General features: G+C 38.0%; 1 pseudogene; it reads right to left on the minus strand.

Annotated features, from left to right (window-relative positions):
- Window positions 1-1,069: 1,069 nt before the first annotated feature.
- Window positions 1,070-12,283, minus strand: part of LOC122747839 — a 105,560-nt pseudogene continuing 94,346 nt past the window's right edge.

The raw sequence follows: 12,283 nt of genomic DNA on the forward strand, positions 1-12,283 counted from the left end.
TCCTGAAATCTTCCCTCCCACTTAGTGGCAGGCTGCATAACTCCTCTCCCCTCCCACCCCACTCCCCACAGTGTCCTGTCCTGACAACCTGTCCCTTGGTTTGCTGACCTGGCACCAGCAGTTCAGAACCTACCTTTCCTAGCACAAGCAGAAGCTGCTTTCCTTGGCACCTACATTGGTGCCTCCAGGTTTAAGCCCCCAGCAGTCATGGAAAAAAGCTGAAGTTGCTTATCTTTGGCACATAATTTCTGTTTTAGAGAGGCCTGAGAGGTCATGGGATTCAGAGAAAATGTCTAATCCACCATTTTGTTGATCACATATAATTCCTTGTTAAATAAAGTTGGTTTTGCTGTATTTTATGGTTCCCAAATGACTCATTTTTTTAAGAGTACAAAATTTATTTTCAACCATAACTCCAATAACAATAAGAAAATAAAGACATTTTGTTGTTTGGTTGCGTCCAACTCTTTGTGACCCCATTTGGAGTTTTCTTGGCAGATACTGGAATAGTTTGCCATTTCCTTCTTTAGCTCATTTTACAAATGAGGAAATGGAGGCAAACAGGGTGAAGTGACTTGCCCAGGGTCACACAGCTAAGTGTCTGAGGCCAGATTTAATTCAGGAAGATGAATCTTCCTGACTTCAGGCCCAACACTCTATCTACTTCCTCAGCTAACTGTCCCAAATAATAACATTATTATAATTTTATATTCCTATTTGAGAGCTTGCTTATATTAGGTTGTAAGATCCAACCTTCCAGATGATAATGGAAATAGGCTACTACCATAGCAGCAGTAAGTAAAAAAAAAAGCCTTATCTAAACTGTGACTAAAACTCACCAAAAAACTCACATTATGGACATATAAAAGGGAAACTATGAAACTCCCACTTCAAATTGCAGCAAATGCAATAGCTACATGTTCTTTGAGTTCTTTACTACCCACACCTGGAATTTAAAATGTACAATACTTCTTTTTTACAACCCACCAGAAGAATCAAAAGTAGGAGTTCTTTGTTTCCCAATCATTACTAAGATCTTGAAATTTGCCTTCATTAAAGGACCTGGGAGTTAGGCCTCTGCTACAATTAAATCTTTGGTGACTTGAAAAGCAGCAATTATGGGACTTAACTGAATCTTCTCACTTCTGCCAACAACAAATCTGTGATCAATGTCTGGCATTTTGAATAGCAAATATGTTTGAACTGAAGGTAGAAAGCCAACTCAATATACAAAAAAGTTTACCTGTCAGGACATCATGCAAAGTCAGACCCTTTGATGTTTTCATTTTATGATATTCCTGTATGCCTTGGTCAAATCCTGGCTCAGCATCCAGTCTAGAATGTTGGTGATGTCGGACTTCTGTGGCATGTAGCTTGCGTGGATATACACTGCCTCTTTTGTCACATTCCCAAAATCTATGTTAGTGCTCTTTAAAATGTTCAGAGCCCTTTGCATATCACCACTAGAAAGGGTGACAGGTTCTTTAATTCCTCTTTACTCATGTTAACATTTTCTTCTATGTATACTCCAAGCAAAGAAGCCTTAGCTCTGGAGTCAAGGGGCCCAACTGATATCTTACACCCTGAAATTGCAGAGTGAGGATGATCTTTAATGGATAATCACAGATGAAGTAGAACCTGGTGTTCTCAGCAAATTTTTTACTCTTCTCAGAGTATTCTGAGCATCCAAGGTTATGACATCTGCTTCCTCCACTATCACAAGTTCAAAACTTTTCTTAAATATCATCCTTGTGTTAACAACATTCAAGATTGGTCCCTGTACAATATTTATTCCTTGGTCATTTGAAGCATTCAATTCCAGCATAATAGAGTTGAACTCTTTGTCTTTGTAAAGTTGCTTAGCATAAGCCAGGATGGTGGATGTCTTTCATAGACAAGTAGATGTAGCAGTCCAAGCTTCACTGGTAAATTTTTGAATAGTGGTTATTGTTGTTATTCAATCCTTTCAGTTGTGTTCAACTCTTCATGACCCAATTTGAGGTTTTCTTGGAAAAGATAGTGGAGTGTTTGCCATTTCTTTATGAGGTATCAGGTCCTTCAATGACTGTGGATGACATTTCTCAAGCCAGAGCAGGCTCCTAGTCTTGACTGCAGGCTGTTGCTATAGCTGTCAGATGACTGTGACCTCTGTGGCTGGCCCAGAGAGAATGAACAACTCCTCAGGAGCAATAAATGGGTCAGCATTCAGGGTCCTACCATGGCTTGCATAACCCCAAATAACTCATTGCCTTTTTTTGTTTGTTTTTTTGTTTTTTGGTGAGGCAATTGGGGTTAAGTGCCTTGCCCAGGGTCACACAGCTAGTAAGTGTCAAGTGTCTGAGGCTGGATTTGAACTCAGGTCCTCCTGACTTCAGGGCTGGTATTCTATCCACTGCACCACCTAGCTGCCCCAACCCATTGCCTTTTAACCCTCAAGCCTGAATCATTGTATTGACCTACTTTAGGGTTGGCCCAGAATATCTGGAAAAAAGTAGCCATCATAAACCTGTTACAATTTTCATTAGAGGACTCAATGACAGTGAGACTCATTATCCATGACTAAACCAGAGTTCTTGGCTTTAAGTAGGCTATCAATAATAAATTTTAAGACTACATGAAACTCAATAGAGGCAGATGATGGTGGTATAATGGATAGAGTAGTAAGCCTGGAGTCAGGTAGATCTGAGTTCAAATTTGGCCTCAGACAATTACTAGCTGAGCAAATTACACTTACTGAGAAAATCATTTAACTTCTGTTTGCATCAGTTTCTTCAACTGTAAAAGAATAATAATAATAGCACCTACCTTGTGGGGGTTATTGTAAAGATCAAAGGAGGTAATATTTGTAAAAACAAAAACACAGTGTCTACACATAGTAGGCATTATTTAAATGCTTATTCACTTTTCCATCTCCTACAAATAGCAGTTTACTGACCTATTTCACCAAACACTAAGTTTCTAAAGTGATTTTGGTGATAGCCAACCATGAGCACTGCCCATAAGGGAAGACTAACAAAGACACAAGTGCACTATCCTGTAGGTTCATGTCTGAAACCCAAAGAAGGTAGGAAACAAAATCTGTAACTTGAAGGAAGTAAGACCACTAAATGTACATGAAAGTCAGTTGAAATTCTAGGATTTTCAATGTAGAGTATGCTGTCAGTGGATGTAAACTTTATGGTGCCTCATTTGTCCTTGAATGTCTTGACAGTGAGAGTCCAAAGAACAACCTTCAATTGAGAGAGTGGAAAATAATTGGAACAAAAAATGTAATGTTGTATCCAATTATAACTGATCCAATATAACATACAAGAAATCAGTTGGCAGTGTCAAAAGCATGTTGCTTTCTCTATGTCCATTAAAGCACTACTTGGTGAATTTGGACACATAAAAAAGTGGCATCTGAGATGAGTCTCAAAGAAAGCTAAAAATTCTAAGAGTAGGTGAAGAGGGGAATGCAATGCAGGCATATAAAACAGCCTATGAAAAGAAATGGAGGGCAGCTAGGTGGTGCAGTGGATAGAGCACCAGCCCTGGAGTCAAGAGGACCTGAGCTAAAATTTGGCCTCAGTTACTTACTAGCTGTTTGACTCTGAGCAAGTCACTTAACCCCTATTGACCCAAAAAAAGGAATGGAATTGGGAAATAGAACGTAGGGTTCAGAAAACAGCAGGTAAGGCCAGTTTGGCTCAGATGTAGTATAATATTGAATAAATCTAGAAATGCTGAACTCCAGTGGACTGGAGCCAGACTACCCAAATCTAGTAATATTGCTAAAAGAGATAGCCACTGATGAAAATTGGCTCAGACTAACCTAACAAAGTTAATGTCTAAGAGTACATCTCTGAACCTCTCTTTTTCTCTGTAATAGAACAATATCTGGGAAGAAAATAAAACCCTCAAAGTTTGGTGGGGGGATACTGCAAATGAAGCTATGGGAAGGTCAGTCTTTAGAGTAGGTGGACATCATTTATATTGATGTGATTTGAGGGACAAACCTCTGCCCCTAAATAATTCTTTGGCTACTACAGACCCTAAAAACTTACTTTATAGATTTAATCCTTTGGGGTCTTTGAGTGTTTTCTCTTAATATGCAAATGCACAGGGAAGGGATAAGCTTTTTTCCCAACAACTTAGTCTGATCTCACTAAGAAAGGAACTAGAAAGGAAGACTAAGAGGAGCTGAGAGAGAAGATAAGAGGGCATCCTCAAAAGGAGCTTTCATCTTATCTCATTTTGATCTTAGACTCAACCCCATTTTCCAACTCTAGGTCTAAGAAGAGAAATGAAATCAGCATTATTATTCCTAGAAAAGACATGTGATTTTATTTGCCTATAACTCAAATTACCATTCCCTCTGACTTACCTGTCCAAAACACTCCCCTGACTAGCATCCCTTTAGGTAGGGTCTTTCCTTTTAGATTATTTGCTTGTATTTGTATCTCTAGCACTAAGCATAGTGCTTGGCACATAATAAACATTTAATAAATGCTTTTTCTTTCATTTCTTCATTAATTCTTTCACCAAAACTAGCTTCATCTACTGGAAGATGATTCCATAGCTAGAGACTGCCTCCAGAATGAACTGGTTGACTCCCACTGTTGTGAGATAAACTGTTTTATAAACATATAAAACAAGCCTTTATCAAGAATTCATCTTTTTTTCCTTTTTCCCTTTCTTCCAAAGAGAATCTGAGTATGTAGCAGATTGGACGGGTGAAGTTCCTCACTTCCAGAAGATATTAATGGCTGCCTTTGAGGTAGAGGCACATGACAGAGGCAAACATGCACGTTTTCATTTATGTGACTACAATGGAGAGATCTTAGACAAAGTTGAATATTTAACCCTATAGTTGGGGAGAAAATGGATTAAAAGTCTCAACCACATAGTTGATTGATGAGAGTTCCTGAGGATTGTCTCTCTAGGAGCCCCAAGTTCAAGAGTCCAGATTTTTAGTCAAAGAAAGATACTAACTGGATAGTGCCATTCTGGAATCTAACTATCCTGCAATAAAATAGTGATTTCCTTGGCAGCCTTGTGGGCACCCCCAAATTCAAGAGTTTAGGGAGTCAGACTTCTATCAAGAGAAGAAGAATTTCCCAAGCTGGATGTCTTTTGGTAAGAGATCATGTATGTGGTCACTGGTGTTGGAAAGAGCAACAGCTTAAGATTAGATCCATGATACAAGGGAGAAAAGGACCTGGACTTTGCTCACTAGTGTTACTATGAGTTATTCTTATGGTGTGGGAATAATATGAAGAGGGTATTCTTAGTCTAGCAGTTCCAAGTATGTTTCCCTTCTGATGAGAATTCAAACAAGATGGTGCTCTAAATCTGGAGTGCTTTAGGACACTGTATTAAATGGAACCAACTAAAGAAATGGGAGGATGGTGGGGTGGATAATGGTTATGGATTATTATGAATCTTTTATGTGTTTTCTGAACTGGTTGTGTGATCCTGTGAGGTTGTTGGTTGGGGGGGGTTGTTTTTTGGGCTACATTTTCTACATTTGTAGCTACATTTACTACATTTTCTGTGAGGAGGGATAAATGTGCCCAATAAATGCATATATGTTTCCTTGAAGGTTTGCAAAGAAGCTAAGTACTCTGTTGTCCACAATTGTGGAAATCAAAACACAAGACATATTCTGAAATCTCCCATAAGGAACTGTTTCTGGGAGCATTATAAAGCAAAGAAAGAATAATCTGAGACTATTGCTTAAACCAAACCTGGTTTGCATAAGCCCAATACTTGAGAGTTCTGGGCTACTGGGTTAAATCTAGTTATCCTTTGTGAGAGAATCAATATCCTTTAGTTTTCCCCTCTGTTTCCAACCCCTACCAAAAAGGATCAGTTATCCCTAAAAGGCAACAAATCTGTCCCTGCATCCAGACTGATCTCTATTCTCCTTGACATAGAGCTTCTTGGTTACCTATGGACATAAAAAATTCTATTCACATGAAATCCCAACTCTCTAAATTAGTGGATATCTAAAGATTATACAAGTCACTACACTCTACCCTTGTAACTAGATGGAATGGAACTGAGTCTTTAGAAGCTATGTGCTAGGGGGCAGCTAGGTGGCGCAGTGGATAAAGCACCAGCCCTGGATTCAGGAGTACCTGAGTTCAAATCTGGCCTCAGACACTTGACACTTACTAGCTGTGTGACCCTGGGCAAGTCACTTAACCCTCATTGTCCAGCCCCCCCCCCCAAAAAAGAAGAAGCAGCTATGTGCTATTATATCTTTGATGTATATCCTTGCTATTTTAGGGCTAAATAAATTTCCTTTTGCTATTTGTTCAGTATGGCTCACCAGTGCCTCATTTTATCCCCAAATCTGAATTAACAGGTGTCAGTGTCAGGTCCACTCCTAAAACACTCTCTATATTCAAATGTGACAAAATCAGACCTCAGGTTCCCAGAGCAGAAATAATCCCATCACTAAAATATTTGACCTATACATAGTAGGCATGCACTAAGAGTTTGTTTAATGAACATTAAATCAATGAATACCTTATTTTGGATGTTGAATTGCTTCTGCACTGAAGTGATACTATAGGACCCAATCCCTGACACCTATATCTGGAAGAGACAGATGTGTCACAGCCTAAAAAAAGTCAGGAAATATTCCAACTGATGAGGTTTTGTTTTGAGAAAATTATTCAATAAATGCTGTATTCTCCTCCCTCTCCTGCAACCATCGGAAGACAAATGTTTATTCTAAGACAGTCTTACACTCAAGCCTTCACCCACAAATCATATCAGGCATACTTGGGCACAACACAGATGAATAACATTCTAAGATGATGTGAAACTCAGTTCTACACGACTCAATTATTCCTAGGCAAAAACACAATCTTAGGTTCATAATTTGAGCATTTCTCCCTGCTACCAGTCCCCGCCCCCCAATTCCAGGGTACAGATTGCCTTCTACTTCTGTTTTGTTGAATCATTTCAGTCATGACCAACTCTTCATGATCCCATTTAGGGTTTTCTTGGCAAAGATCCTAGAATGGTTTGCCATTTACTTCTCCAGCTTATTTTATAGATGAGGAAACTGAGGCAAAGAGGGTTAAGTGACTTGCCCAGGGTCACACAGGTAGTAAGTGTCTGAAGTCAGATTTGAACTCAGGAAAGAGTTTTCCTGACTCCAGGCCCAGCACTCTATCTACTATGTGTTAAGAAAGCTGAACCCTGGGGCAGCTAGGTGGCACAGTGGATAGAGCACCGGCTCTGGAGTCAGGAGTACCTGAGTTCAAATCCGGCCTCAGACACTTAACATTTACTAGCTGTGTGACCCTGGGCAAGTCACTTAACCCCAATTGCCTCACTAAAAAAAAAAGAAAACTGAACCTTCCTTAACTCCAAGAGACTGTATCTGTACCCTTCATATGAGATACTTTTAGGAAATCTGGATGTGACATTGCTCCTTTTTTACTTCAGAAGATAGGGGCAGCTAGGTGGTGCAATGGTTATAGAATTGGCCCTGAAGTTGGGAGGACCTGAGTTCAAATCTCACCTTGAACAGTTACTAGCTGTGTGATCCTGGGCAAGTCACTTAACCCCAATTGCACATATATCTTGCCACTGGACCCAGGTGGCTCTGGAGGAGAGAATGAGGTTGGTGATCTTGCACAGTCCTCCCTTACTTAAATCCAACTGAGTGTAAGTCATCACCCAATGTTATGGTCCTCTTCAGGAAAGAAGGACAAACAACAACTTCAGAAGATCCATGATTTCATCAGTGTATGTACCAACATACATCACAACCCCTCCACACCTTTAGTCCTAAAAGTAATTGAGAACCATGAAAAATCATTAGCTGGTGGCCAGACCTATGGTGATAAGCCTTTCTGAACTTAGGCAGATTGATTCCAAAATTGGGTCTCCACTGGTATGGTCTTAGAGAACCCAGGGTCACCTCCACTGTTGGATGAAACATTGGAATAGGACTTCAATGAATTAGATATTGACATTCATTCCTAATATGAGAGCATGAGCTATTCATGTGAGAATTATCCATCCATCATCAATCACCTTTTTGGTTTTCTATCTCCTACTCTTCAATTTGGGGTGAGGAGAGGGAGGTGGTACTGTCCTTGCATTTCAGTCATATCATTAAGGCTCTTCCCTGTAAAAGCCAATGAATGCTCCCTTGATCCCACAGCCTCACCCTTTTTTTGCCCTCAAATTTGGGAAGTTTGTATAACTCTATTGATTATGTTGAAGCTGAAAAGCAATTGCCAAACATGGTCCTTTCTTCCTCTTCCTTTCTCCCCTCCCTTTTACGATTCTCCCTCAGCCTAGCTGCTATGCTGTTTGGTGGTTTTCTAAACACTTTAAAGACAAGATCTTATAATTTGTGTAATTTCTATCATGAAATTGGGTGGGGCGGGGGGAGTTTGAGCTAGACAATGGGTGGGACAAGTTCCACGGTGAGAAGATGGAAACCAAATGTGGATAGGCATACATGTGGCTATACACATAAGTGGGTGTATAAAACTACTACAAAGTTTTCCCATTTCAGAAAGATTTAGTCATTATCCCTAAAATTTTTGTAAGCCAATTATTTTTGAGTTCATTACCTTTCACTAAATACTTTAACTGTGAATTTTTACCTTATAATAGTTTAATATTTAATGAGGTAGATTTACAAGAGAAAATGACAGTTAAAACTCATTAGCAGTGGAGGGGCTTCAACAAATAGTCAATAACAATGGTCCACCTTGTACAACAGCATGGTCTAAGAGAAGGACCACCCCAATTTAGTTCAGGCCCTACTGCTTGGAACTAAAAACAGATGTCTTCACAGAGAAGAATCCAGAACAGGATAAAAAGAAATGTGGGACAAGCAGGGGGACAATAAAGAACACTCAATTGGTAAGGCAGGATGAGGACAAGAATTTTTTGGGGGGGTGATGCAATTGGGGTTAAGTGACTTGCCCAGGGTCACACAGCTAGTAATTGTTAAATATCTGAGGCCAGATTTGAACTCAGGTCCTCCTGAATCCAGGGCCGGTGCTCTATCCACTGCGCCACCTAGCTGCCCCAGGACAAGAATTTTGAAAAGAATGTAGAGGGAATAATCCATACACAGTTTTACCCACTAGTAAAAAGGGCTCTGGATTTGAGAGTCAGGAGGTCCTAAATTTTAATTCTGGCTTTATTATAACCTCACTATATGACTTTGGGCAAGTCACATCTTTGAGTCTCAGTTTTCTCACCTATAATGAGAGAATTTTACTAAATAATCTCTTAGTATTTCCTTATATACAGTAGAATACAAAAAAAGAGTTATATATGAAACCAATTATCAATCTCATGCCACATTTTTTAAAAATATGTAATAAATTCCATATATTACTTTCAGAATTGTCCTGCTTGTCTGTGCTTCCTTCTCAATTTACATATATATTTTTTGTTGTTACATTCAAAAGGTTTCAATGGCCTGCTTTTTTTTACATCAGTATTGCTAATCCTCTCTCTCCAACCTCCCCCACCAATTAAAAGACCAAGAAAAATAAAACAAAAACCATTGTGACAAATAAGCACAGAGTAAAAAAATAACCCACACAGTAGCCACGATAGAAAATGTGATATATAATTTCTTTCTGCACCTTAAATTCATCACCTCTATACCAAGAGGTAATACATTTCACCATAGGTCCTGGTGATTGGTCTCTGCTTTTAATAGAGTTCTTAAATCTATTAAAGTTGTTTTTATTTGCAGTGATGTCTTTGCATAAGTTCTCTTGGTTCTACACACTTCACTCTTTAGTTCATTTGACCCAAGATTTTCTGAAATCATCTATCCTGCAATTTTTTATGGTATAGCTTCTCTTAGGTCATTCTCTAAGATTCTATGTTTCTAATATACTTGAGTTACCCCCTGAAGAGCTGGCAATAGATAATACAATCAGACTCAATCACCCAGCCTCACCTTTTGCCTGGATAACTCATATACATGTTTAGCTCCAAAGTCAGCCATAGTGCACCCTACCAACAGTCATATCTTATCCATCAAGCTACTGTGGATAACACATTCTTAGATCATTAGACTCAAGTGTAAAAGAGATTCACATTGCTGTCCCAGGAATTTACCTGTTTGGGGATTCAAATCTATTCATACCAATATTCCCAGCTTGCACCTACTGAATTTTCTTTTTTAGACCGGCCAGAATTTATCACATTACTTTGTATGGTTGTAAAAGTAGGAACAATACTTAAAATAGAAAGGATTATGACAATAAGAATACATCAAAGGGGGCAGCTAGATGGCGCAGTAGATAGAGCACCGGCCCTGGATTCAGGAGTACCTGAGTTCAAATCTGGCCTCAGACACTTAACACTTACTAGCTGTGTGACCCTGGATAAGTCACTTAACCCCAATTGCCTTACTAAAAAAAGAAGAAAAAAGAATACATCAAAGGACAAATAGCATAAAAGACATCAATCATAATCACTATCCTAAACTACATTCTCTTGTACTTAAAACTCCCACACCTCATTTATCTATGAGTCTATGTCTCCTGGATCTGCAATAGAGTCACTCCTGGTAGTATTTAATTTTATTTTCCAATTATATGTAAAGATTATTTTCACCATTCATTTTTGTAAGATTTTGAGTTCCAAATTTTTCTTCCTCCTTCCTTTCCCTCCCCCTCCTCATGATGGCAAGCAATCAGATATATGTTATATATATATATATATATAATCATGTTCCAATCATATATAATGTATATATACAATCATGTTATACATATTTCCATATTAGTCATGTTGTAAAAGAAGAATCAGAAGAAAATAGAAAAACAGTAAGAAAGAAAAAATAACAACAGATAAAGTAAAAATAGTACACTTTGATCTGCATTCAGACTCCATAGTTCTTTTTCTGGATATGGAGAACATTTTTCATCATAAGTCTTTTAGAATCCTTAGATCATTGTATTGCTGAGAAAAGCTAAGTCTTTCATAGTTAATAATCATACAATGTTTCTGTCACTGTATACAATGTTCTCTTGGTTCTGCTCACTTCACTTAGGATCAGTTCATGTAAGTTTTTCCAGGTTTTTCTGAAATCTACCTGCTCATCATTTCTTACAACACAATAGTATTCTATCACATTCATATACCACAACTTGTTCAGTCATTCCCCAATTGATGGGCATCCCCTCAATTTCCAATTCTTTGCCATAGATTTGACAGATAAACTATTCCTTGCTTTCCTAATTTGCCTATGGTATCACCCTTTATGTCTAAATCATGTCCCCTTTTTGACATTATTTTGGTATATAGTGTAAGGTGTTGGTCTATGCCTAGTTTCTGTCATACTATTTTCCAATTTTCCCATCAGTTTTTGTCAAATAGTGTGTTCTTAACCCTGGAGTCTTTGGGTTTATCAAACAGTAGATTACTATAGTCATTTACTACTGCGTCTTGTGTGCCTAACCTATTTCACTGATCCACCACTTTTTTTCTTAGCAAGTACCAAAGAGTTTTGGTGATTGCTGATTTATAATATAATGTTTGGTCTGGTACAGATAGATCACCTTCCTTTGCATTTTTTCTTTAATTCCCTTGATATTCTTGACCTTTGTTCTTCCAGATGAATTTTGTTATTATTTTTTTCTAGGTCTATAAAATAATTTTTGGTAGTTTGATTGGTATGGCACTGAATAAGTAAATTAATTTAAGAAAAATTGTAATTTTTATTATATTAGCTCAGCCTACCCATGAACAACTGATATATTTCCGATTATTTAGATCTAATTACATTTGTGTGAAAAATGTTTTGTAATTGTGTTCATACAATTCCTGGGTTTGTCTTGGCAAGTAGACTCGCAAATATTTTATATTATCTACAGTTATTTTAAATGGAATTTCTCTTTCTATCTCTTGCTACTAGGCTTTGTTGGCCATATATATGAATGCTGATGATTTATGTGGATTTATTTCATATCCTGCAACTTTGCTACAGTTGTTAATGTTCTCAAGTAGTTTTTTAGTTGATTCTCTAGGATTCTCTAAGTATACCATCATTATTATCTGCAGAGCAATAGTTTTGTTTCCTTGTCTGTTCTAATTCCTTCAATTTCTTTTTCTTCTCTTATTGAAAAGTTAACATTTCTACTATAATATTGAATAACAGTGGTGATAATGGGCATCCTTGTTTCACCCCTGATCTTACTGGGAACACTTCAAATTTATCCCTGTTACATATAATGCTTGCTAATGGTTTTAGCTAGATAGTGCTTATTATTTTAAGGAAAGGTCCATTTAT

This window comes from Dromiciops gliroides, chromosome 3 (assembly GCF_019393635.1).
Source record: "Dromiciops gliroides isolate mDroGli1 chromosome 3, mDroGli1.pri, whole genome shotgun sequence".
Classification (NCBI taxonomy): Eukaryota; Metazoa; Chordata; class Mammalia; order Microbiotheria; family Microbiotheriidae; genus Dromiciops; species Dromiciops gliroides.